Source organism: Pygocentrus nattereri, chromosome 7 (genome assembly GCF_015220715.1).
Source record: "Pygocentrus nattereri isolate fPygNat1 chromosome 7, fPygNat1.pri, whole genome shotgun sequence".
Taxonomy (NCBI): domain Eukaryota; kingdom Metazoa; phylum Chordata; class Actinopteri; order Characiformes; family Serrasalmidae; genus Pygocentrus; species Pygocentrus nattereri.
Window position 1 is genome coordinate 23,015,367 of NC_051217.1, and position 21,651 is coordinate 23,037,017.

The 21,651-nt window shown below is 40.6% G+C and overlaps 1 protein-coding gene across 3 annotated transcripts in view; it reads left to right on the forward strand.

Moving 5' to 3' along the window:
- Window positions 1-12,669: 12,669 nt before the first annotated feature.
- fam168a (family with sequence similarity 168 member A) overlaps window positions 12,670-21,651 on the forward strand; it is a 74,715-nt gene continuing 65,733 nt past the window's right edge. The window contains exon 1 of one of the 3 annotated variants that reach the window (XM_017704144.2): window positions 12,670-12,902. The gene's annotated coding sequence lies outside the window, so the exon portion shown is untranslated. The remainder of the gene's footprint in view (window positions 12,903-21,651) is intronic. The other 2 variants (XM_017704142.2, XM_017704143.2) reach the window with 2 other exon arrangements.

The following is a 21,651-nucleotide window of genomic DNA, read 5'->3' on the forward strand; positions in this document are numbered from 1 at the left end:
AAATATAGACATTTTAGTTACTATTCAAAACCACCAGTGAACGTACACAAGTCTTCGAAGTTTATATGTGGAATGTAGACAATGGTAAAATACTCATAAACCTGAAACAAATAACTTTTCTTTGGGAACTTATTTGCCCCACAACACCCTGCATGCATCCCTCCACCATGAATGGATCTTTTAAAGGCCAAAAGCAGTGCATTCATTCTTTATTCTTCAGACATCTGGGTCCTATCACTACCACTGTGAACACCTCTGACTCTAAGTTTTCACATCAAATCTATGATAAACCAGCGTCTCAGAGATCAGACAGATTATTCATAACCATTTAATGCAATAACTTTCTGTGAGGGGCATTAAACTCTTCAGACGTCTGGTTCCATTCACCACCACTATGAATAGTTCACAATAGTGTGAATGATTTTGTTTACATCTTGACCATTTACATATGCAGAAATTTTTTTTAAAAATTGGAGGAATTCTCCTGTAGCCTGCCCGGCAATGGACTGGCAACCTGTCCTGGGTGTATCCTGCCTTCTGCCCGATGACTGCTGGGATTGGCTCCAGCTCCCCCCACAACGGGAGGGAGAAGGAATGTGTGTGTGTGTCTCCTGTAGCCTCTTAAACTCCTTGGAACCATCGGTGGTTCCAAAATGCACTTCGCCATATTCTTCATAACTTTCATATTTCACAAGCTACATTCGGAAGCTGGGCGTCGTATGAGGCTGTAACTCTTCTCTCCAGTCAAGTAGATGGTGATGTCATTTTAAACCCTTATAATAAAAGAAGCTGAACTCAGTTTGTTTTTCTACTGAAAGTCGACCCGTTTTTCCCCAAATCTGGGCTATAAACTATAAACAGACGGCGTCTCTTCAGTGATTCTGCTCTGTAAACATTACTTTTATAAAATAACACAAAGAGTGTCTGAGATTTTTGGCTTTCAGCACTAAATTGTGAGCTTATAGTGACGTGTGTAGATCATAAAACACATGTTCTGTTAATTATAGGGCAGATTTTACAAAAATAAATAAATAAATAAATGCATTTATTTCATGCAGTTACTGAATAATTTTCCTTATGATTTGGTCACGAAAATTCAGATGGACAAACCAAAATATACCCTGGAGAACAAGAGGTTAAGAGTGAGCTCGGTTAGTGTTACATCTGACCATTGAGTCAACTGCGGCAACAAACACACACGGCCACCTTTTGACAAGACGCTCTCTAGCATGTTTTCTTGTCTCCTTGATGGCTGTCTTGTGTCGTCCTTGTACTTGCCTGACACATTTCAAGTTTTTTTTTTGGTATGGAGCTGTCTGTTGCACTCTCTCTCTCTCTCTCTCTCTCTCTCTCTCTCTCTTTCTCTCTCTCATGTTTGAACTTGCTGGGGTTTCAGTGTCTGGCAAATCGTGGCCTCCTTGGACTTCTTGTAGGACTTTTAAAAGTCAGCATGCAATGGCAACGTCTCCTGGGGCCTCGAACATCAATAATAACCCCACAGAATCTCGCTCAAAGTCCCATCACTATCTCCATAGGACCTGAGGGAAAAGAGGAGAAGACAAAAAAAAAAAACACAAAGAGAAAATCTTGACTCGAGCCTTGTTTTTCTTTTCTCTTACTCTCTGTCTCCATATACAAGTACAAACATAAAAGTGATCAAAGTGTCTGGATTGTCAAAAGCGAGGGACCAGGCGGACGTGGAGAGAAGGGCTGATGAGCTGATGGACGGCGTCTCCGTTATCATCCACATGAGTCGGGAGTAATTATTAGGGTCCGCGACTGGACTGATAACCAATTCGTCTGTCAATCAGTTCTTTTGACTGATTTTCTGAAATGAAAGGGTTTGCTGTGGTATGTAAACAGTTCATATCTTACATTCTTAAAGGGGGCCAAGAGGGCATTTGACCAGTTTCTAAAGCACGGGGACGACGATCCACCACTATCTGACTGAGTTCAGGATGATGATGATCAAATTAGAAACATCCACTTTCCCTAAACTGTGTGGAGCGCTGACCCCCGGGAACAGACAAAGTAAAGTTCAGCATCAAAACCAATTAGAATCTCCCTTTCAGCTGAGGGACAGGACATTTCTCAAACGGTAGCTGTGTCTCAGTTCAGGGGCTGCATCCTTCACAGGGCTGGTTGATAAAATAATGGTAATTATCACGATATAACTTTCCACGATAGAGCAATAAGAAAGGTTTGATAAATTTTCTATGTAATACACCACTCTCACACTTCCACGTGCTAGAGAAAGCACTGGTGGCATTTTCTACTGCAAGGAAAGCAACACAACTCTATTTTCACCAAGGGGGGGGCACTTCCGAGGTTTTCGACATGACTGGGGGGCGACAAGTAGAAGAAGTCGCCAAATATACTTTAGCAACGTTTGAAACATGGAGTTATACATTCCGTGTTTGAGTGGAGCGACCAGCGATCTGTTCTCCAGTGGCCGAGTGTGAGTGGCGAGATCAGCGATGTAACTATACTGTCCTACAGCGAGGTCACTTCTTTCTGTACCTCCTAACAAGCTTTACCAGCGTTAAATCATGCCTGCTTCTCACAACTAAAGTGCTGTTACAGTCATATTTTAGTATTAGTGCATTCCCAAACAGTGAAAGTGAAAGAAAGCAGTGAGTTCATGCAGTTACAGCTTGATCTAAAAGAAAGTAAACTGAGGAAGCTGTGAGGTATTAGAGAGCGGGAGAGCGCTGTCTTCCCAGGCTGGCTGTTTTTAGCAGCTGGCTCACACTCGATCACTCACACAACAAGGCGAACTGATGGCACTGGAGATCAAACAAGATGCTAAACCACCGCTTTCAGTTTAAACGTAGCTAAAAGGAGGACTCTGTCTGTCTGGTGTTGATATATTGCAGTTCACCCCTCAAACACTATGGTAGAGTAGAGAAACCCAGTCGTCTGCTAGCTGGTGTCTGAGTACTGTGATAGGCTCTGACATCAATATGGTAGGAGTGACGGCAGTGAGGCGGTGTGACCCACCACTGACGTACCGAGCCAGCTAATGTTTGCTGTTCGCACTAAGTTGACGTTGTTGAGAAATTAAACAGTTTAGCTGTTGTTGGCCACTTGTTTAGTGTTTGTAACGGGACAGCCAAGCGCTCGTCACCAGACTTTCTTAAATTATGACTATTATAAAATCTGCAGCTGTGCTTTTCCAGCTGGTAAAAACAGCTAATCAGACACTTTCTCCCACTGTCCCATGACAGATCTGTGAAACGTTCCACTGTTTGGTGAGTGTTTGTCATGTTCTGGCCATAAAATGCAGTTTAAAACAGCAACTGACCACTCAGGAGCAAAAAATCAGTCTTCAAACTCGAAAATAATAATTTCACATTTATGACGGTATGTATTGATATCGAACGATAAGAAATTTTTTATCGTGTTAAGATTTTTGGCCAGCTCTAATCATTCAAAAGACACAATCTACAAAGGCGGCGTAGACCCGCGAATGCTGAACAGCTTTTTTTAGTTTGTGTCACAGCACCTCTGTTCCTGCTCATACCACTGCATCAAACGTCGCTCCTGTCAAGTTCTTTAAAGGCAGAGCCACAAACTTTGATTTAACTTATTTTATTTTTTCATTCAATACAGCTGGAGAAGCTTCTCGCTGTCTACTCTTTGCTCCCTGAAACAAAACATAACATTAGCATAAGTTTAGCTTCAGACCACGTTGGCTTTTTTTAATAACATTTGTATCATTAGCTTTTCGACTCAGTTTAAACCCAATATATTTAAAAGTGAACTCGTCGGCCAACGTTCGCTCCTCTGCTGACACCACCAAGTTCTCGAATCCTTGCCTTGAACCTCAGGATATGTTGGCTGGCGAAGGATCCACCCATTGGACACGTTTCTCAGCCGCATATGAAGGAGCCTTCGAAATGTGGCACAGTCAGCCTTCAAATGCAGCCTCTGCATTGGGACACAGCTTATAAGGCCTTTGTGGGTTGGTGCGCAGTTGGAGCTGCACTAGTCCAGTGAAAATGCTTTTTACTGCAGTACACAAGTCACGGTTTATGCTACTGCAGAGCACATTTTTGGCTAAGCAAACAACCTGGTTGGTCCCATTTAAATTGGTAAACCAATCCTCCTGATCCAAAGTGGCACCGTGCTAGCGGCAGCCGATTGCAGCAGCTCCATCCTGAGTGGTATTATTTTTAACTTATAGATCTGCTACTTTTCTTTTAGCTTGTTTTTAGTCCATTTATCTGTTTTATTCGTTTTTTCCTTTTATTTCTTAGTTTTATCTTATTTACTGGACAATACATCACACCGCCTACATGAGCTACTGGTCAGACAGTGGAACACCTTCAGAAATAGACTCATTCAGGTCCACTGTAGTGAGGAAGAGGAGTACCAACAGTGATCACACTGTCCAACACCTCATCACTGTGCTGGGACATTATTGTATACTGAGCCACTGACAGGACAGGCTCACTGGGCACCAGCTGGACATTACATTATATCACACATACACACATTTTCTAAGCTGCTTCTCCCTCAGGGTCACGGGGGGTGCTGGAGCCTATCCCAGCCGTCATCGGGCAGAAGGCAGAATACACCCTGGACAGGTTGCCAGTCCATCGCAGGGCAATTACATTATATCTCTCTGCTCATTGTACTATGCACTGCCACTTTGTTTATGTATCTCTTGCATATGAATTCAGAACCATTGGCCAATGTTGTTTGTACACAGAGGAATTTGTCCATGCCCATCTGTGGAGTGAAAAACCCACATACATACATTAGTGAACACACACATACACTACAGGCAGTCAGCACACTTGCCCGTAGTGCTGGGCAGCCCTATCCATGGCTCCCACGGAGCAGTTGGGGGTTAGGTGCCTTGCTCAAGGTCCTGTCAGCTCAGGATATCAAACTGGTGACCTTCTGGTCACAGGGCCGGTTCCCTAAACTCCAGCCCACAACTGCAGTGCCACATTGTTTATACATGCATAAATATTTCATATTACACTGCCTAGTCACTCGGTTCAGTCACTGGAGGGGACACGCACCACTGCATTGTAAACTGCACAGTATTTATTCGATTTTACTACTTATGTTTGTACCTCGCATTCCGTTTTATATTGTGTTGTCGTTTTAGTATAATTTATTGTTTATCTTCTTCCATTTATGCTTCTGTAAATGTATTCTGGTGTGCTGCAATACTTTTGCTCCTGTTTTGCTCTTTACTGTACTGCTCTGGGTTTAATAATATGATCTATCTACAAAGACGCTGATGTCAGGTGAGGTGTATTACAACTGCTGATTGTAATAAACATAGACAACAACCTTCTCTATTTTCTGTTCTTATGGTGGCAAATGTGAGCGCTTGCTGGGTTATAAACAGCCTGACATTCTTCAGAGATGTTATCTAGCTGAGTTTACCATCTGAGACTGAACCCAGTGAAGCCCAGATTTAAAGCAAACACTGACCCTATCCATGAATAGTTTTATAGAGACATGTTTTAAGATGAAGTTAAAGGTACTTTAAGTCAGTGACCTGGCATTTGTTCACTTAGCCAACCACGTTGTTTTCCTTTTCGGAAGTCCACGTATAGCATTTGTGAAGTTTTATGGACCAAAAATGTCTTTTCCAACCTCTTTAGGCCCCAGAATGAAATGGGCTATTTCTGTTACTGTGCCTTTAAGCCTGATGCATGGAAATGATTGGTTGCTCTGTACAGCACCTCATTCAGAAAGCAGTCCAGGCTGAAACACTTCATATGTCAATTTTTTTCATGACAATAATAATAATTGCAGATCAGTTTCGATATATGGACTGTATGAACTGGAGTGTCAGTGGTTTTAAACTCTTACAATGTTTAAATTCAATAAAATTCTTTTATTGCAAATAAGTCATTTTCAAAATCTAATGGATTTAAAAGGAAAACTTTATAAGCCAAATCCTTCTCAAAACTGTCATGAAACAATATTTTAGACATCAGGCAGGAAAATTCACAACCAATATCTTCCTCTTAGGGAGCTCTTAGAAACTTTAGCTATTTAATTATGCTGAAATGTAAAAAATTGGGTGGAATCCACCTGGAAGTACATGCAACTGAGTAATTGAAAGTAGTTACCAGCCACAGACACTCAAGCTGACATGAGCAATCTTCTCCAGGTGTGCACCGTCGAAATCACGCCTGACTGTCCTTGTCTCAGTCTCTGTTCTCTCACCTGAGAACGTGAGCTGTGTCGAGCGTCCCGTACGTAATTTAGATCAGACAGGAACGATTGTGGCACCTTGTCGAGTCGGATCCCTTCACAGACCATTACACACACTCGCGAGGAACGCTCTGTCACCACGAGCGGCAGCCAAAACTCATAAATGTGTGATAGATGAAGGCGAGGTGAGGTCGGTGTTGCTTTTATGCTTGCACGCCACAGCAGAAGCTATTAGGATCAGGATCGATGCAGATGCTGTGCAGACAGCTGTTGAAGTACATTATTGATTAAACAGTGACACCGACTCATGTAAGGAGCCATAATTTGATAGACACTCCAGGTCAAACATGAGAAAGAGAGAGAATGACATACATTTCAGAAGCTCTTAAAGGCTCCTGAAGGCCATAGCTGTAGCATGCAAGCTAATTATCTCTTTGGGATGATTTAGCAGCGTAATAACGGTTCTTAGGCTAATGATGGTCCATTAAATCTTCCTTTATTTGGCTGTTTGTGACTTTTCAGAAAGGAATTTGTATTTTATTGTTGACTTCATTCCTCACTTCTTCCTGAAGTGGAGCAACGTTTCCCTCTAGTGGTACATCACTGTAACAGCAGAGGGAGCATTTTCCATGGCTGTACAGTATGCTGCGAAGTCTGCTGTCCTAGCTGTAGGCCTTAAAGACAACAACTGACACCATCATGCTTTCAGATTGCAGGGGAATTCTGCCAATTTCTCAAAATTCCTGTACAATTAAATCATTCATGTGTAAACAGAGTCGTTCACAGTGGTTTGGTGTGAAACGCTCTGTTCTAGAGAAACTTACAGTCAGAATTGTTCACAGTGATATTGATAGGAACCAGACGTCCGCCTCTAAAAGTTCCCTCACTGAAAGTTACTACATGACATTGTTGTACGATAGTTTTGCGCTAAAGTTTTGGCTTAAAATGTATTTTAATTCATTCATGGTGGAGAGACACACAAAAGGTGTTGTGAGGCAAAATAGTCATCAAAAAAAACTTTTTTGTTTAGATTTATCAGTATTTTCCCATCATCAACAAACTGAGAAGACACGTGTAGGTTCACTGGTGGTTTTGGATGGTAAATGTCTATATTTGTGTTGTAGACCTGGTGACCCCTGGTTCCTATCACCACCTCTGTAAAGACATCTGAGTGTCTACAATCGACCATTTCACCCCAAAGCGCTCTGAATGACTGTGTTTACCTGAAAAATACGCTGTCCTTCCCTCTCTATCCACACACTGATATTCTGCATAAAATCACTGTCAGACCAATAGAAGTGCTCCAAAATAAAACTGGGGAAAAAAATCTTTTTCCATTAACTTCTATTCAAAGTTAAGTATGTTTTTTCCATCTGATCACCACATTAAAATCATTCTCCTTTGATCAACCAAAGAGGGTGCTGCTCATTACCAGGCATAATAATAATAGTAATTCTTATTATTATTATTATTATTGTTGTTGTTTTTGAGGACACATGCCCTTTAACAAGCCGGTGGCAGGTTGACCTGAATTTCAATTTTGCAGTTAGTCTGAAAAGCAGATAGATAGATAGATAGATAGATAGATAGATAGATAGATAGATAGATAGATAGATAGATAGATAGATAGATAGATAGATAGATAGATAGATAGGTAGATAGATAGATAGATAGATAATGTGGTATAGTATGCTGTTTTAGACACATATTGATATTTAGATCACAAGTCTAACCTTGTGAAATACAGGGCTGAGGTCAGCTGGAAGGACACTGCTGCACCCACACTGCAAAAAAACAAAATCTCATTTCTCATTTCTGTGACAAATTTCACCAAGAACTGTGAGTGTAAGATTATTTTGTCTATTTTAAGAACAATTAACCTTGATCACTCTCACTTTTTGACTTTACGGCACAAAACAAGCACAAAGAGTCACTGATCAAGTTGTGATTACTGTGTCAATAGTGGTGATGTTTAAGGGTCCATATCCTACATGTTTCTTGCTACTCTTTTCCTTTGAGGTCCACATGTCTGTGGTTGTATGTACCAAAACTAGTCAAATTTAATTTTTACATCACCATTTTAGGGCTATTTTTGTTACTGTAACTTTAACCTGTACGCCTCACTGAAAAAGTAGTCTGGGCTGAAACATTCCTTATACCTTCAGCATGAAAGCTGATGTAGGCTAAATAGGCAGATATCTGTGACTTCATTCAGCCAATGAGCTGCTCAGCTCGCCAACCAAAGCACTCAGAGCTGGGACACTCCTTGTAACTTCAACGTGAGTGGGCAGGGCTACACTGTAGCAGGCAAAATGTCTTTTGCAGTGTGGATATATGTAAATGAGTCACCTCCTATGACATCGCAGAAAATTCAATTAATTCAAAAAAGGGACTGTTTTGCACTTTCCATACATGTAGACTGCATGGTCTGAGGAGTGAGCAACCCAAATGTTAAGAAGAGCCATTTTGTCCTTTCAACAAAAATCAAACCACAACATTTTACTATCTTGGCTGTAGGTCTCAGTATAAGCTGATGTCCTAGTATAGGATAAAAATAACCTACAAATGAAAACGCGGACTCACTTTGCTCTGCTTTAAGCTTTAGTTCAGCTGCTTTTCTCGCATCTCCAGCAGGAAACTTCTCCAAAAGTAGAACAGTTTCTTGTAAACGTCTCTCAACGTTTGATTTTTTACGAGGCTGAAATCGCTTCTTATTCGCCAGCTTCTTGTTCAAATTTTCCCGTTCCACCGTAAATGGTGCCTGAGGCGGCAGAATGTAACAGCAGCACCACTTAAGGCGGAAACGAGAAGCTGGCGAATGAGAAGTGACTTCAGCTTCACAATTTTTTAGTGCTTGTCCATTTCTCATTGCAGATTAAACGTATCAGGAAACCAGCTGGACTGATTATAAACACTAATCAGTCCATTCGTCTCCAAATTATCGATGTTCGTCTTAAATCGCTCTCTTTGTCGTTTCGTAGCTACTAGCTGGGCGAGACTGTCTGTGTTGCTATGGTGACCAGCAGTCTGCGCTGATCGTCAGGGTTAAAGGGTGAATCAGCAGTTCTACCTTATCTCCAGCGTTTAAGACCATTTACTGTTAAACTGTGTTGAATGATCAGCAGAGCTTTATTTTCCTGTAAAGGAGGATTATTTTATTATTAAACTACTAATCGAATTCAGCTGTGGAGCCACAACAGGGCAGTAAAAGACGTGTTTCTCAGCCTTGATGGGGAGTGAGTGATGTGTTTTAAAACTTTAACAATGTTTGCATATAAAACTTCAAACCATTTTTAGTATGGTGCTTTTTATGGTTTTCCATGATTTGGGCCCTATAAATTAGGGATTGTTCACCTTGTTTTCTTTTAAACATTTTAAACAGTATTTGATGTGATTCGAACACCTCGAAAAATTCACAAAAATGAGAAAAAAATCTATTGAAATGAAATGTAAACGCTTATAAGAAGCAAAAATCTTCCAAAATGATAACCAATATTAACTTAGTAAGTTGGTTTAAAATAAGCAGTGACATCTAGATCATCACATTGCTTCAGAATTGATGAGAGAAAAAGACTTTTTGAGTCTGTGTTTCTGATTTTCAGGGGAAACAGAATCTTTGATGCGTATGTCATGTTTACAATGTACCCAAAAAAAGTTTTAAAAAGTAAAAAGTTTAAAAAAACTCATACACATAAGTCGTGTTTTGTTGATTTTCTAAGGGATAGTGAGTTAACATGGGCGGCAAGGTGGTGTGGTGTGGTGGGTAGTGCTGTCACAGTGCCGTGAGGAGGGCCTGGGTTCGATTCCCTGGCTGGGTGACTTCTCTGTGTGGAGTTTGCATGTTCCCCCTGTGACTGCATCCAAAGACATGCAGTCAGGCCACTTGGATATGCTAATCACCCCTGGGTGTGAGTGACTGTCTGTGTCTGTCTACCCTGCGATGGACTGGTGACGTGTCCAGGGTGTATTCTGCCTTCCGCCCGATAACTGCTGGGATAGGCTCCAGCACTCCCCCCGTGACCCTGAGGGAGAAGTGGCTTAGAAAATGGATGGATGGTGAGTTAACACATCTTCTACAGAGAAAACACTCAAATATGATATTTTTCTGAAAGTTTTTGGGAACAATTTCAATTTATTGGAGTTAAACACAACCTTGGCACAGGCCACATTTTACGTTTCATTGTTTCTCCCCACAATATGTCAAATTATAAAAATGTACAGTATTTTTGTATTAAAAGGTGCAGAGGTGTGTTCTCTGTAGAGGATGTGTTTCCTGATTTACGCTTAGAAAATCAGCAAAAGATCAATTTTATCTGGCCCAAACTATTGAGAACAAATGTGTATTTATATATTTTCATCCTGACTTAAAGATATTTATGATGATCTCAGCGTGGATTCATAAAGAACCTCTTTAACTCAAATATGATTCAGGATTATTCAATAACTACTATGAACATGCATTAAGGGGAATTCCACCATTTCTCAAAGTGTCCCCATAATTGAGTGGTTGAGATGTAAACAGAGAGATTCAGAGTGGTTTGGTGTGAAATAGTTCAGGTGCCTTTACAGTGGTGGTGATGGGAACCAGGGGTCGCCATGGCTACAACACACATATAGATATTTTATTTACCATCCAGAACCACCAGAGAACCTACACGAGTCTTCTGAGTTTATATGGAATGTTGATGATGGGAAAACCGATTAGTCTGAAAAGGTACGTTTTTTGGGGGACTATTTAAAATGCAGAAATTTGACATATGGATTTTAAAAATCTGTTTCAGGACAAAATCTTCTGAAAACTGTCATAAAATCGTGTGAGACATCAGGCAGTGAATTCATAACCATTTACTGTAGGAACTTTCTGTGAGGGAGCTTTTAGAGGTGGACGTCTGGTTCCTATCACCACCACTGTGAGCAGTTGTGACTCTGTTAGTTTCTCTAGAACAGAGCGTTTCCCACCGAGCCGCTCTGAATGATTCTGTTTAGATTTCAACCTGTTATTTAAGAAGAAATTTAGAAACATTGGTGAAATTACCCTTTAAGTCTACAATGTATGTGACGGTGTTGGCCACTAGATGGCGGTGCAGTGCTTCCTCCTCACTGCGGCTCAGGCTGAACCGCTCTCTGTGATGTAGGAAAGAAAACAGATCATCACGGGCTGGTAAAGAGACAGTGCAGAACTCAGGAGGCTTCATTCAGATTTAAAGCTACAGAGCCGTAAACAAACATGGTTCACTGCCCTATTTGGACACCGGACAGTGAAAAACTCATGTAAGGACAAAAGCTGCTCCGAAAAGAGCCAATTTAACTCAACGTGACACAGAATTTGATCATTTTTACCTCAGAAATGTCACAAGTTTAGCACAGCTCAATAAATAGGCTATGACTGTGGCCAATGATGTCAATGAAATGATCATATCTTGATCTATATTTGTGCCGAAGCTCAGCAACTCATATATGAATAAACATGAAGTGATTTAGAAGCATGAATATAAATTACATTAGATATCAGCGCTCAGTAGCAGTAATGCCAGCCAATCAGCGCTCAGTAGCAGTAATGCCAGCCAATCAGCGCTCAGTATCAGTACTGCTAACGCTCTACTGCCTAAAATCCGTTTGCTATAGAAAAAGGGAAAATGCATTTATTTATTTATTTATTTATTTATTTATTTATTTATTTATTAGTGAAATACACTCTTGTGCTGTGTACGTAAGGCACGTCCTGGATAAGCGGCTCTGTTCACCCCTATTCATTTAGGTCTTGCTCGCGTGCGCCCTCTGGCGTTTAGCAGCCGCATTTCTGCTATAACGAGAGAAACGGGAAGTTTTAAACACAGCCGGCCAACGTCACCGCGTGGCGTCCACAACAACAACAACAGCGGCGGCGCGCTAGTGCTGCTGGGATTTGTAGTCCGGTCCGTGTTCCAGTCCAAAAAGTCATTCTGCCTTTTATAACGCCTCTGGTGTGATTTAAGACTATTTTAGCGTGCGTCCATTTGTAAAAACAATGTGTATTTGAAACTATGGGCTGTAAACGGCCGCGTTCATTTATCTAGTTTTTGTTATATTTTACATTTATTTAAACAATCAGGTAAATGCACAGTTCTGATTACATCCTGGAGGAATTAAACAAACAGATTTTATTAAACGTATTCAAATTAGAGCACGAGAGCATATATATATATATATATATATATATATATATATATATATATATATATATATATGTATGTATGTGTGTGTGTGTGTGTGTGTGTGTGTGTGTGTGTGTGTGTGTGTGTGTTAATAAGCTATCATAAACAGTGCAGTATGTCGTGTTAGACGGAGCCCGCGAAAGTGCCTCTGGGAGGTGTAGTTTTCCACGCCTGCCGTGTCCCTCCCCTGCTCGGCTTTGATTGGAGCTCCTCTCGGAGATACTTTGTTGCAGTGACATTTCCTCCCACTGTGTGTTTGCGCCCCCCCTCTTCCCTTCTTCTCTCTCTCTCTCTCTCTCTCTCTCTCTCGTTGCACCCTCCCACCCCTTGGTATCTGCACCATCCCCCACTCTCTCTCTGTTTCCATCCCGCCTGCAAAAAAGAGAAAAAGCCCCCGAGATCACTGGAGCCTGTCGAAGCCGCAGCAACAGCAGCAGCAGCAGCAGCGAGGCTGCCTTCAGACTCGAGCCACAAAGGAGCCGGACACATTCGCCTCTGAATCCAGAGATCGAGACCCAGCTGGTGAGTCAGGCCGTGCACGGTGCTGTTTTTCCTTCCACGACCTTCCTTTCTCTTCCTAAGCCCTACCTTTTTCCAGCTGTCCAGCTCTGGGGAGACGAGGCTGGAGTTTGGCTTCCTATTCGCCAGCTTCTTGTTCGAATTTTCCCGTTCCACCTTAAATGGTGCAGCAGTTACATTGTGGCGCCTGAGGCAGACTTCTGAAGAAAGACCTCGACGTTGGTTTGCTGGTGCTTTGCGCTCTCGTGTGCGCCCTTAACCCCCTGGAAGGTGGCGGAGAGTTTAAGCGTTAAGCGATTTATGAAACGGGCCTTTTGTAGCACCATCAGATGAGCCGTCAGGATGCATGAGAAGGATGCACTTCTCTTTCTCTCCCTCTCCATACAGTTTTCCACTCCATGCAGCATGGAGAGACACTCAAAATGGTGTCTTTTTGGCTTTGGGGGGGTTTAAATGTTGTGAGGCTGAGCTGTTCTGGTCATGGGATCACCAGGCCTGGGTCTAAACGCATGGGATCAGTGGATGAATATGGCATGTAGAGTGGAGGGCCCATCCAGCCAGCTAGGGCTCTGCTCTTCTGCTGAAAGCTCAGCAGCTTTTGTTGGTGCCAGTGTGAGTGGAACTGACCACGGCTCGCTGTAGAGGGACAGCATCACAGGCAGGGGTTAAGGTGGGGGATTTAGGCCTTACGGCATCTGATCTCGGAGAAATTATGGCCCTTGTTTATGTGGCAGAATCTCAGCCAGGAGACAGAAATAGCTCTTTTGTTTTCATTGATTCACTCTGCATTGCATCGCAGCACTTAGACGTCTAGAGCAGGCCGCCTTGTTGCACCGGTCATGCATCTTTCAGCTGTGCATGTGTGATTTTTATATATATAAAATATGGACATTATTTCGTTGGACTACAGTACAGCATATTGTGGCACATATTGTCAGAAGTGTAGAGGAGACTGCATTGTTGGGTGTTTTGCATGTGTATTATGTGTGCTTGTGTGATTTATGTGTGTGTGTGTGTTTGTGTGTTACATATACATTGCATATGCATTACATAATTTAAAGCCCAGATAACTTGCCAAAGATCAATAGCAGGCTGAATTACTGTGTCATTTATGTCTTTATCATTAGTGCATTAAGAACTTGACATTTCTACATTACGTTACTTTGTTTCATGGCACATATAGTAGTCAAATATCTAGAGCAGACTGCATAATTTTACTGTTCATACATCTTTTGGATCTGCATTTGTGTTTTTATATACATAATATGGACTCTGTTCATTCTGCAATGCATTATAGTACAGCATATTGTGGCACATATAATACGTCACACGTGTAGAGCAGACGGCATTGTTGGATTTGTTTTGGATGTGTTTTATTTATATAATATATATCTCACATATATCGACATTTTGGTCGATTTTCAGTTTTTCACAAAATTTGAAAATGCATGTTGGCCTTTATATTGTGTGTAAATTTCATGAAGGATGGACCAAAATAATCAGCCAAAAATGACTTGGGGGGGGGGGGGGGGGTTCCAATGGTTCCATTGGTTCCATTGGTTCCATTGGTTCCATTGACTTACATTGAAAGTAATGCATGTTTTTTCCTTCTTCTGGAAAGTTACCATTTTGGACGTTTTGTTCCGACAGCAGCGAGATATATATATTGTGTGTGTGTGTGTGTGTGTATGTATATATGTATATGTGTGTATGTGTATATATGTATATGTATATGTGTGTGTATGTATATATGTATATGTGTGTGTGTGCATGTATGTATATAATCTCATGTAACTCACAGATAACTTGCTAAATAGCAGGCTGAATTTCTGTATCATTTGTGTTTATCATTTGAGGATGTGCATTAAGAGTTTGTGATGTGTACATAACGTTATAGTGTTACTCTACATTACATTACTGTGCTTTATGGCACATATAGTAGTCAAGTATCTAGAGCAGACCGCATAATTTCACTGTTCATACATCTTTTGGATCTGAAGTTGTGATTTTCACAAATATAATATGGACTCTGTTAACTATACATTGCATTACAGTGCAGCATATTGAGGCACATATAAAACATCAGAAATCTAGAGCAGACTGCATTATTGGATTTGTTTTGGATGCGTTGTGTGTGTTACCTATACATTGCATATACATTACATCATTTTATAGCAGCAATAACTTGCTAAAGATCAACACCAGGCTCACGTACTGTGTTATTACTGTGTTTAGAGGATGTGCTATAAGAGTTTGTGATTTCTACAATACATTAATTATGCATTGCATCACATTACAGCATACTGTGGCACACAGAAAACGTCAGAAATCTAGAGCAGACTGCATTATTGGTTTGTGTTAGGTGTGTGTGTGTGTGTGTGTGTGTGTGTGTGTGTGTGTGTGTGTTAGATACACTATATTTCCAAAAGTATTCACTCGTCTAGCTTCACACGCATATGAACTTGAGTGACATCCCATTCTTAATCCATAGGGTTTAATATGATGTCGGCCCACCCTTTGCAGCTATAACAGCTTCAGCTCTTCTGGGAAGGCTTTCCACAAGGTTTAGGAATGTGTTTATGGGAATTTTTGACCGTTCTTTCAGAAGCACATTTGTGAGGTCAGACACTGATGTTGGACGAGAAGGCCTGGCTTACAGTCTACACTCTAATTCATCCCAGAGGTGTTCTATCGGGTTGAGGTTGCTGAGTTGCTGTCGTTCCCAATCACTTCCACTTTGTTATAATCCCACTGACAGTTGACTGTAGAATATTTAGTAGTGAGGAAATTTCACGACTGGACTTGTTACACAGGTGGCGTCCGATCACGGTACCACGCTGGAATTCACTGAGCTCCTGAGAGTGACCCGTTCTTTCACTAATGTCTGTAGAAGCAGTCTGCAGGCCTAGGGGCTTGGGTTTATATACCTGTGGCCATGGAAGTGAATGGAACACCTGAACTCAATGATTTGGATGAGTGAGTGAATTATTTGGAATTATAGTGTGTATTCAGTATGATAAAAATTATTCTTAGAATGATTAATTGTTGCTGAATGCTTCCCTGACTATATTGTGGTAATCATCAGAACTTCCTAACTACATGCTTGATCACAAAGAAGGCATAATTAATTTAATTGGATGTTTTCACAGTGTGTGAAATGTTGAATATCTCACTATATTCATAATTTTTCATATTATTTTAAAAATATTTTTTAAAATGTCTCTACTTTGTCTGCTTTAACTTATCAGATGTTAAAACTAATGGATATAGTGACCTTGCGTATCGTCAAAACCTCTCAAAGTGTCGTGATATTACATTTTTGCCATACATGCTTGCCTGTATATACATATATAAACACACATTGCAGCCTTAGTCTACTACATTATAGTGTTACTCTAGATTACATTACTAGAGCAGGCTGGATTGTTGCACATGACGAGATTTATCACGATTGTGATAGATTACCCCACAGTACTCTTTCTTGCGTATGTCTTGGGTGTCAGCAGTGGTTAAAGAACACTGACCAACTGCATGTTTCAACACAGGGAGGGTTCCTCTTTTGAATTTAGTGCGGAGCAGCAGGTGGAGCTATGAACACAAACCATTGTTTTCATTGTTTTTTAATAGTATTTTTTGTGGCAACACTGAATTTTTTATTTTTTTTTGTTATTGATGTTGCATACGCTGTCCACAACTACATATACAGCTTTTAGGCCCCTAAGAACATTGGATTTTTAAAATACTGTTATCTGGGAAGTATATTGCTATTATACACACTCATTGCAATTAAAAACAAATAAAATTAGTACATTTAATACAGTTATGTGTTTGTTTATGACCCTTTCCAAAGCTGACCTGTCCTCATAGCAGCCTAGTAAGGACTGCAATTATGTAATGTGTGTGTGTGTGTGTGTGTGTGTGTGTGTGTGTGTGTGTGTGTGTGTGTGTCTCCGATTTTGTCAAGGTTTATTTTTCTCCATCAGTTGTGTTTAACTTTATGTGAAAATTTCATGATGATTAGACCAATAAAAAAAATGGAACCATAAATTTCTGCCAGTTTATGCACATTTTATAAACGTAGATAATGATGCTACATCAGTCTGGATCTATAGAAAGTAACAAAGTAAAGTGAATAAAATACTGGTATTATAGCACAGTAACACAACATGGCTTAATTTGCTTTGCTTTACTATAAACACCATCAAACATTAGTCAAATCTGAGCCAAATCCATTCAGAGAGGATAATGTTTTTAAGTAACATCACTGATACTGTTATAATTCCAATCACATCGATATAATTTGAAATCTGTGAACAGAAATGCAGAGGAGGCCGAGAGTTCCACCTGAATCAGTGTCGCTTGTAGAGTTCCACCTATAGCTGTCAGTGCTGTCGGGGATCAGACGGTTCTCTCTGCTCTCACATGGAATGCATATTCATTTATTAATGCTGAGAAATGCTTGAAATTGTGACTATAATCTGTGGAGCAGGAGAATGTGGGTACTCTTTCTCTCTCTCTCTCTCTCTCTCTCTCTCTCTCTCTCTCTCTCTCTCTCTCTCGCTCGCTCGCTCGCTCGCTCGCTCTCGCTCTCTCTCGCGCTCTCTCTCGCTCTCTCTTGCGCTCGCGCTCTCTCTCGCTCTCGCTCTCTCTCACACTCTCTCGCTCGCTCGCTCGCTCTCTCTTTCTCTTTCTCTCTCTCTCTCTCTCTCTCTCTCTCTCTCTCTCTCTCTCTCTCTCTCTCTCTCTCTCTCTCTCTCTCTCTCTCTCGCCTTGTATAAGCACATCATTTCCCTGTTTTGTCCTCATTGTGTGACCCTGATTGTGTCCAGATTTGCTTACACGCTCTCCTCTTCTTGTTCCCTCCCTTTATTCTCTGTTTCAGCGCGTTTTGTGTGAGTGGGCAGTGTGGTGGTCTCTCTGGGGGCTTTTGTAGTGCCGAGTTTGGCAAAGAGGAATCTCTATAGCTGATCTTATAGCCTCCCTCACAGTAAACAAGACAGGGCAACAAGAGATTCAAAGCTTTTTATTAATGATAATAATAAAAAATATTAGATATTTATTTATTCATAACAAAGCACTTACGTTTTAGCAGTGAAGTGTTTTACACAGGCAGATAAGCTGAAACCGAAGCTATGCCCAAATCATGGAAATCCAAGAATACTTTCACGTGTTATGTAAACTGATAAATTCACAAAGCATTCTGAGTGTGTTTACATGTAATTAGCAGTCTGATAACTGCAGAAAATCAGGTTTTGTCAGTAATCTGATCAACTCGTTTCCATGGACTTGAGTAATCAGATAATGGGGAAATGCCACCGATGATTGATGTATGTATATGTGTTATGTATCATTTTGGAGGTACGAGGTTTTCTCCTGAGGTTTGCTGAGGTTTTCTTTTTCTTTATATATATAAAACACTATATATATATTATATATATATATATATATATATATATATATATATATATATATAAGTGGTGGACGAAGTACACAAATCATGTCCTGGAGTTGAAGTAGAGATACCCAAGGTAAAATATTACTCCAGTAAAAGTAGAAGTCCCTCCCTTTAGACCTCCACTTGAGTAAAAGTACTAAAGTATTTACCTTCAAATGTACTTAAGTATCAAAATAAAAGTACTAAAAGATTAATTCTGGCTCTGATGTCCTGTTATCATTTTTATAACAAGACTCGCTTCATGAACTCATTTTAGGTGAAAATCCTCCAGCATCTCTCTTGGTAAACCAGTCTTTTAATAGAAGGTCATTAATTAGTGACGCTGACGTCTATTAAAATGATCATAAGCACAAAATACTTTCACGAACAGTTTCCATCAGGGAGAACCGAGTGGCTCTGAAATCACTTTTACAAACAAGCAAAGTTGAACCGTCTGCTGCACTGGGTCGGTATGACCAACAGGTCAGAATAAGCTCAGAACAAAGTGACCGCTGTGCCCTGATTGGTGCTCTTGCTTTGCGCTTCTTTCGTTTTTGACATGTTACGTTTTTATACACATAGAAACCAAAAGGAACGACAGATTTCTCAAAATGTAGCAGAGGAAAAATTCTGATATTAGACTTTGAAATGTAGTGGAGTGAAAATAAAAAGTCGCTACTTAAGTACAGAAACTAATTACATTTACTGAGTTACTGTCCACCTCTGAATATAATATAATATTAAAGAATCACGTTGTATCTCCAAAATGGTAGTTTTACAGGAGAAGGAAAAATGGAGCTTTAATGGAGTCAGACGTCTTTCCAGGTAATTTTGGGTCATTTCTTTTTCTCATGAAATTTACACACAATGTAAAGATCAACAGCCATTTTCAAATTATGTCAAAAACTGAAAAACAACAAAACTGGAGATACGAGCAAGATAACGAGACATGAGATAACAGCAATATATACATGTATGCAAACACACACACCTGTTTTTGTCAATTTTTGTTTTTTTAAAACATCAGTTGTCTTTAACTTTGTGAAATGCTCAAAAAAAACACACACATATATAGTGTGTGTGTGTGTGTGTGTGTGTGTGTGTGTGTGTTATTATATGACGTGATGTAAACATACTGTTGTCTGTTTTCGCACATGCTCAGACTGAGAAATCTGAAAGAAATCAGAGTAAGAGTTTACAGCACTGAGAAATCTGATTACTGAGCCAAAATTCGGCCTCTTTACCAGATTTCTGGAACAGAGTGAGCTGTTCACATGACCATTTGAATAATCAGATAACTGCAGAAATCCGATTATGATCATAATATTGAGTGCAGGTAAACGCACTCAGAGTTGTATTCGCTGTGCATGGAGACTGAGCAGCAAGCACAGCCCATTTTGAATTCACTGTTTATGTAATGTAGTAAAAGTTAAACCCCGCCCACTCACACTGAAGTTATAAGGAGTGTTTCAGGCCTGACCGCTTTGCAATTCTGGTCATTTATTTGGTTGCAGCAAACATTTCTCCCTCCAGACATACAGAACTAGACACACACACACACACACACACACACTCTTACCCTGGGGGTGTGTTTGTTTCCCCAGATAAACGAGAAATGTGAGTGGAGGATGCTGTGGGACTCCACATTTCTGCTGTTGGTTTTCGCTTTCATTGTGAGCTGTTTCTGTCTGAAGGCAATTTTTAATGTACTCAGTCCAGACAAGTTTCAGACAAGGATCTTACTCCGTTGGGAGAGGGTGAATTGTTTGAGTGAATTAAATATTTTATGTCTTAACCTCTTAAACTGCAGCCTTATTATTCATTTATTACCCACAACAGTAGCTGAATTATTTGGTTCAGCTACTTTGAAACCAATAGTCTGTGTTGGTTTTGGTATTTGTGGCCAGCTGCTCTGACTTGCGATTGCGTTGGCTTTGTTTCTGTTTGTAACGCACTGTGAGGGGGAAAAAAAGGATTTCATCTTTTAATAAATGTGATAATGTGACATTTTAAAGGCAAATTTATATGTTTTCCTGCATAATTAACTCATTATTACAGTGTCAGCAAAGTCGTTCGTAGCCGCGAGAAATGCAACATTCTGAAGTCTGAATTGTTCACAGTGGTTGCCAATGGAACCAGACGTTCAAAGCCTCCATGGCTCGAACACAAGCCAGGCCCATGACACAGTCCTGTTCAGCCCGCGAAATGATTTAAATGTTTTATTCTTATTAGCCCATTTCACCCCGAGTTGCACTACAGTCCCCATCATCCACTGCAGCACTGTGCGTTCTGACCCCCTTCCCCCAACAATAATCTCTAGGCATGTGGTTACACAAAAAGAAAAGATGCCTGGTGTTTAGTTTAAGCAAATGGGCAGTTAAAAATTATTAAATAACAATTTGTTTTTAAGTGACCCTTATTAGTCCCACAATGGAGAACTTTCAGCTTCGCCTTTAACCCATCCGTGCAGTGAAACACCACATACACACTAGTGAGCACACTTGCCCAGACCAGTGGGCAGCCCTATCCACAGCGCCCAGGGAGCAGTTGGGGGTTAGGTGTCTTGCTCAAGGGCACCGCAGTCATGTACTGTCGCCTCTGGGGATCGAACCAGCAACCTTCTGGTCACAGGGCCAGTTCCTTAACCTGTAGCCCACGACTGCCCCGATGTCTATTTTGCTGTTGCAGTTTTGGCAGATTCTGAGTGAAGGTTAAGTAAAAATGAAATAAACACCCAGCTGGCCCATGAATTTTCTGAGATTTCTTAATATGGCCCTTTTAGTGGTTGAGTTTGACACTCCTGCTCTAAGGCATCAGAAACTTTCGCTCTAGGCTTTGTACTAAACAAATCTTAGTTCTCGGTCCGCTTCCAAATGAATTCTGGTTCAGTTGCGGTCCTGGTTTTGGGGAATATTTGCACCAAAAAAGGATCATCAATCTCAGAGCATGCTTTCCTCTTCTTCCAGCAGCGCATCAGTGCTGTACTGTCCACGTAATTTGTCTGTTTCAACATCTGATTTATAAAAGACACTCATATCATTCTTGCAGCACAAGCTGCTGCTAATAAAGGCAGATCAGCAATTAATTAAAATAGTAGCAAATCAGTCCCTTAGATTTCAGCACACAGATTGCATTCTTGGCCAAGCATCTGAGACACGGTTCGATTCAAATTGACAAACCATTCAGTCTTAAAGATCAATTTAGGTTTGGTTTTATTGGCTCTTTATTGGTAACAGGGTCCTTGTATTTCCGACCAATCAGCGAAAAAAAAACATGTATCATTTTGAACTGCCATGAAGTGATAATGAAACTGATGCA